Source organism: Perca flavescens, chromosome 9 (genome assembly GCF_004354835.1).
Source record: "Perca flavescens isolate YP-PL-M2 chromosome 9, PFLA_1.0, whole genome shotgun sequence".
Lineage (NCBI taxonomy): Eukaryota > Metazoa > Chordata > Actinopteri > Perciformes > Percidae > Perca > Perca flavescens.
This window is the reverse complement of record NC_041339.1, coordinates 19,899,749-19,906,683: the sequence shown is the minus strand read 5'-3', so window position 1 is coordinate 19,906,683 and position 6,935 is coordinate 19,899,749. Positions and strand designations below refer to the sequence as shown.

The 6,935-nt window shown below is 38.3% G+C and overlaps 1 protein-coding gene across 2 annotated transcripts in view; it reads right to left on the bottom strand.

The window, feature by feature from the left end:
• Positions 1-6,935, bottom strand: part of LOC114561072 (guanine nucleotide-binding protein subunit beta-4) — a 28,404-nt gene extending 21,469 nt beyond the window's left edge. Inside the window, exon 1 of one of the 2 annotated variants that reach the window (XM_028586746.1) lies at positions 6,846-6,935. The gene's annotated coding sequence lies outside the window, so the exon portion shown is untranslated. Of the gene's footprint in view, positions 1-1,404; positions 1,645-6,845 lie in introns of those variants that run through there. The other variant, XM_028586745.1, reaches the window with a different exon arrangement.

The window sequence follows — 6,935 nt, the reverse complement described above, 5'->3', positions numbered from 1 at the left end:
CCATAAATTATTATACTGATATACTAATTATTGTATCCCCGTCCCTGTGAGCCACCCACACCGTTTTCTTATTGTGAGGAGGATATATTGTCTTTCATTTTCCAGGTTACTGTTACATGTTTTTAGTGTTGTCTTTTCTTTGCTGTAGGACTCCATTTAACTATTGCTTTCATTATCAATTCATCTGAATATTTGTTTTTCTTTTAATTGACTACTGATTTAGTCTATAAAACAGACCCCTTCAAACTGCTCGTTTTGCCCATGTAGCCTATTGAATTTACAATGATAAAAGACTGCAAAAGTGACAAATCCTCACATTTGAAAGGCTGAAACTACAGTTTGGGGTATTTGAGCTTGATAATTGACTATTAAGCAATTGTAAAAAATGAAAGAAAAAACAATCGTATTAATTAATTTTCTGTTGATCAATGAATCGATTAATGGTTGAGCTTTACCTGGCTTTAAAGTCTGTATTACAGTGAAATGACATGCATGACATATCTCTATTTGACTATTCTAAATCCATAGTGTATGTTATCTGCTTGCTCATAATACCCACTTCATTAATATTTACCATAATATATTTTAAGTCATTCACCATTCTATCCACCTTTGATTTGTATTAAATAGGCCACTGTGGGAAAGCACTATGCCAAAAACTACCATAGGTATGTACTAACCAGCCGCAAATAATCTTCAGATTGATGACACGCACGATTAAAAACTAACTTCATACTGTATATCAGATATCAACAACAACAACAACCCACTGGCCTGATTTATTATGCTGACAGTCAACAGCCAAGACAGGAAGCTATCTCAGCTACATCATATGTAGATAGACTGTAACGTTAGGTGAAATTAACATGTAGGCTATAAACCGTCTTTACGAAGTTATCGGAGTCGTGATACATTTCTGATACAAGCAACAAATTGCACGAGCCTCGCGCAACGTCACGCTACCAGTTGCCGCTCGGATGAAGGCGGACTGGCATGTATATTTAATGGAAAAGAAAAAAAGCTACGCAGGGTGTCGTGCAACCACAAATGAGAAAGCTCATGTATGAAATGCGAACAGATGAATATGTGCCCACTAGTAAAGGTTTTGCCCCTATAGTTCCGCGTGAGAGTCGTTTGACAGCCTGTAAAGGCCGCGTTTGCATTGCAGTGGGTTTCCAGCTTTGCTTAACTGTTAGAGGAAAAAAAAATAGCATTGAAGCAATAGTAGCCTGGGTGTCAAGAGCTACACTGCTGCTCACAGCACAGACAACATTTCAAGCTCACGGGCATTTTTTGCATCTCTCAACATAAAACAAACTAAACCCGCCGTGAGCAAAGCAGGAAATAGACTAAAAGCCTCCAAAATATCAAGACAAGACTAACGTTAACGTTACACGTCCTTACCTGAAACGGGCTTTTTTTTTTTGGCTCTGTCCGTCCTTCCAATCAGAGTCAAACCGATCCGTTTTCACACGACAACCATGGTCCCAGCTTTGAAATAAATCAGACGTGTTAATTTTGAGACAATTTAATCGGTTTAAAGGGTGCAAAAGGGAGCGCTACTCTGGTCGGATTAGACTAAAATTTTCACCAAGCAAGCTAATCACCACACCCATGAAAGTGGGAACATGGCAACAGCCTACGCTGAGGGGTGCACGGTGGTGAATAGATCGATCGCTTTTAATTTATAACCAATATAACACGTTATACAATACCAGTCCCTAATTAACTCGTATTATGTTTAAATCAGCACTCCAAAACAAGTAATAACATTTCCCATAGCTTGGGAAAATGTCTTAAATAGGTTGTGTAACCTACGGATAAAATGGTACCGTCCGTCAGCCCCCTCAACAAAAAGGAACCGAATGGGATACAGGAAACAATTTTTTAGACCTATAACGCCTGTGGTAGTAGTAGTAGTGGTTCAGATGGACTTCACCTCAGGTTTGCAAAGACACCTTTTGGTTCCAAAAAATCCACTTCATGATTTGGTCAAATACCAATACATAAAACCAGGACAGTCGTAAATCTGCTGTATATGTTAAAGTTGGAGGTCAGGAGAGTACAATTTTCTTTAGTTTAATGTGTGAATGTTTCTTTGTAACCTGTGAGCTCTATTATACATGTTTTCTTTTTCTGTTTATTTTGCATATCAAAGCAGCTCATAAGTACAACATACTTAATATATTGACTTAAGTCAAGCTACAGTAGGTTATATAGGAGCAGGAATAGATAACAAATCTAAAGTGGTAATATTGCAGCTATTCAAAGATAACTGTCAGCCTATATGAGACTGTAATCAGCAAAAGGTATAGTAGACTAAGTCTGCATGTACCCATATGCTTTCGAGGTTAAACTATTAGTCAATTGACAGAAAATTAATCAGCAACAATTTTGACAATTGATAGTTTCATTCATTTATCATACAAAAATGACAAACATGTTCTGGTTCCAGCTTCTTAAATATGAGGATTATCCTGCTTCTCTCTGTTTTATGTAGGCCTAATTGTAAATTATGTTTGGGCTTTGGACTGTTGGCCAGTCATTTAAAGACGTCACCTTGGACTCTGTGAAATTGTGAAGGGCATTTTCACTATTTTCATTTTATAAATAAATAAAATAATTGTTAGTGGTGGCCCAAAATCCACAGAAAAAATATGGAGACAGCTGTGCCAAGTCTCACCCCAGCACACCACATTTGGCCTGCAGTGGGCTCATTGAAAAGGATCTCTTTCCATTAGGACAGGATGCATTTTTAATGGGGCCAATGAAAGCGAGCAGTGGGATAGGCTTTTCCATATCTCTGCACGAGCCACAATCGATGGAGGGAAGATGAAAGTTGCCCAGCCCTTGGTTTCCTTTCGGAGTGGCATGGGGTCAGATTAAGTCTAATTGAATTCACACACACAGCAGTAGTTTAGGTGTGTCAAACCAATTTCCCCTAAACACATTAGGAGGATTAGGATTTGCATGATAGCAGAAACATGTTGTCGTTGGTTTGTCATTAGTGTTGCCACCAAAATGTAATTAATAAAATATAATACATTATTAAATACAGCAATATACATTTTGTGTTACTCATGTTTCTGGACAGTTCTCAAAATGAGAAATAGTTTATCAATTCCTTCATACTAGCTTACAATTCACTGCATTTGGCAGAATATCCTCACATACAATTTAGCGAAGTACGATGTACATACCAAATCATAACCACAAATCTGCCCCTATATCAGAGACAAAATACTGCTTTCTTCCTCACAATAATCATGACCTCTTAGTGAGTTTTCCTGTTCTTGTTTAAGGTATATAGCATGATGAACGATGATACACAAACAGGTTTTTGCCTTAACTTGTTTTAAAGATGACACAATCTTGGGTCAGCCCAATCTGTCTGGCTGAAACATCGGAAGTTGCTCAACAAATGTATTAATGAATACTCAATGGTGGATATAAATCATGCAAACACAAGTCAACTATACTCATACTGTACATTATGTTTCATTAAACAGTCAGTTCATTACCATAAAATCTTTAAGCCTTTTTGGACCACAGATTGATTCAAAAGGACATAAAAAAACTAGTAAGGAGTCACCTTCTCTGCTCTCTGCCTCTAGTGAGTGAAAATACTGAATTCATTAGCCAGCCGAGAAACAGAGTCAAGGTGTCGAAAAGCACATCCTTGGCCAATCAGGTCCCTTGGCCCATTGCTTGGCAACCAAAAGGAGAGGGAGGGAGCACATTGACACTGTAAAAATAGCACATCAATAGCCTGGTGTGTGGAAAAAAAGGAAAGACACACATGTTGGTGAGGCTATAAATAGCCTCCTGGAGCCTGGAACAGGTATCGTGTACAGTATCTCAACTGTATTGTTGCCCACGAATGAGATGTTTTTGCATCAATGCAAATTCAGCATGGGTTGTGCAGTAAAGTACAGCAGCAGTCAGGCAGCTGAATGAAATAATTTGAATGTGAGGGAGGTTTTAGGGTTTAAGTATCCCCTCAGTACTGTGTAAAAAAGGCTCAAAACTAACCACAGGTTGGCATTTGGAGACAGCATCTTCATTCTACTGTTTGCATCTGATGTTATTGATGCATAGATGCAAAATTACAATGGCCTCTGCTGCAATAACACATTTAAATGTACTATAATAATCAATAATGTGCATTGACAAGTTTGCATGCCAGACGGGATTTAGGGTTAAATGTCTTATATGACTGACTTGGTTGATGTATGATCTTTTCATGTTATCTCATAAATTACATCCGCATATTGTTCAGAGGCATCACAACAGGCTGGGTGCTTTATCTATTCTTTACTTATTATCTTAACGCTGCAATGTCACAATGTTAAAATGGGTCGTACACATGTCCTTTGTGTAACCAAAGAGTAAAGCAAAACGTGGCCAAAAATAGATCTATCACGTCAATTCAGTTTCACAGGACTGCTCAAAAATGAGCCCAATACGTGGGTGATCAAATCAAGTGGAGATAATGGGATGTCAATCTGAAGCAGCTTCTCAATGTCTATTTTTATCTGCGTTCCCATTTTTTGGCCACATGTGGCAACACGCCCCAACGACCCCCATGTTATACTTCCACTGTATCAAAGGCAATTAAAAGGTGTAGCGACAGTAGAACCTTAAAAGGCTTTAATAGGGCCTTCTTATCCACCAGACATCTCCCGGGGAGGCTGTCCGTTGCCAGGGTAACCCTTACAAATGGCAACTGACGTCAAGAAGGTAGGAGAAATACCAGGGAGAGCCAGAGCTGCTATGCATAATGGATTATTGAAAAAAGGGCTCTCATGAAGAGTGTAAAGTGACTTAAAATATGCGTGCCTAGCTGGGCTCGCCACCACCACTCTCTCTCTCTCTCTATGTGTGTTGAGGAAAATAGATGTTGACAGTTTCAGGGTTTAACTTGCTGACTGGCACCAAGCCGTGCCAGTCAGCAAGTAAAACTTGACTGGCACAATGGAAATTATCTATTTTTAGTCAAACACTGCTGATAAACTATATATTTAAAGAACTTTATCTTCCCCAGATTGGATCATTTTAACGCCATTTGTAAATAAAAGTACTCTTGTGGTATAGGCTGGAGTATGCATGCTGCTGTGTCAAGATGTGAACACACTTCAGATGTTATGCTACTCTCTAAAAAGCAAAACCTTTCTCTACTGTAAATCATAATGTATGGCTACCTGCACTGCATCTAAACTAAATAAAGAGATGTGGCACATCAGCTATAACGTAGCTTTGTTGGTCACGGAACAAGGATCCACAGTGACACTGACGTGTAGCTTTTCAGAAGAGATCACTTCAGATCATGTGTAAGTCCAGTGCGTTACTAGCAGTTTACTCAGCCTCTGTGTCAGGTTCTTGTCTAATCTCAGTGCTGTTGTTGGCCCATGAGAGACTGTCATACCGGCAGCTTGGTGAAGAGCTCTCATCGTTTCTGTGATAATGCCTCTCATGTTGTGTTGGAGTCACACTATCAGGACGCAGATTGTGGAGTCAGGCTTGCTGATGGCAAAGGCCAAGCACTGTTGCTATCCAAATTAATACAGCAGAACAGAAGCATAGAGAATTGACATGATGTCCATTTTGGGGTTGAGGTGGGAAATATGAACAAAATTACTATCGTAATATCACAGCAATAGTATAATATCATGCTAGAACATTCAATGTTCATATCATGTTTATACTGGTTTGTCTCACTCAGAGAATCGAATAAAATAGATTATTGTCCACTAAGATAGAATGGTCTTAAGCTCATGCACTAGAATCAGCACAAAAACATTCTATATATAACAGATTGCACAATAAGTGTTAACATTCAATCACAGGTCAAAATCTTTTGAGAGTAAAAAATATCCTGGGCTGCTTTCATAAATAAGAATATATTTGTTATTGACATGCATGTTATATATGATATTAAGGTGTATATATAATATGTGGAAAAGGTAAATGCAATATCTAATATTAAAAAAGATTATCCTGTGCCTGAAAATGTTCTCAAGATGCAACATCAGAAATGTTTCCTGTCATTTTGTATTACAAATTGCTACAAATACAAAAGCACCTGTTACATATGAAAAATGTACATAAAAGAGTAAATTAAAACCAAAATGAGTAGGCCAGAAGCGTATAGCTTTTTGTTTCAGGGAGAAGCAGCAGAGGAAATGTGCAAAGAGAAGAAGTGAGAGTGTTTCAGTCCAGGGGAATCCCAGACACTTCTGCAACATTAAGCATGGACTAACATGCTTCGACTTTCCAAAGAAGTGAATCACACAAGGCATGTATGGGAAAAATAAAGGAAGTGAGGAACAACCCTGATGTGGTAATGGCACACTATTCAAATGCCTCCCGTTATAGCTGCAACGTTATAATACCAGATGATCATTAATTTATTACTATGAGCCCACAATAATATTGACTTGACATTTGGATTCAGAACACAGAGATAATGTTTTACCTCCCAGTTACCTGAAAAGCAAGCAGAACCTTTGAAGCCAGAGCTACAGATCGGTTTGACGAGCTCACAACCAAAATACCCGAGTCACCAGTGTTTCCTCTCCTACTTCATAGGCTGGCTTGACTTTTTGTTTGGGCTCCACACCCATCTCTGTTTTAACTGATATCATGCTCCGAGAGCAGATTTCAAATCTTCTTTTGATGTTTTGTTAGAATACAAATATATTTCCAAACTGTAGGAATTTTTTCTTTGTGCTTTACATGGACATTTGACCAAATATACAGTTATTTTAATTTCAAACACCAGACAATATGCACACTAATGCACACCAAAACCTCAAAATGTAGTCAAATAATTAAAGCTTTTCTACCTTTGCAGATGAGTAGCAGAGGAAGTTTTCTGCATATGTCCTAAATGGCATTGATTGTGAGTCGTACAGAGCGCTGTCGTTTCAGTTCTT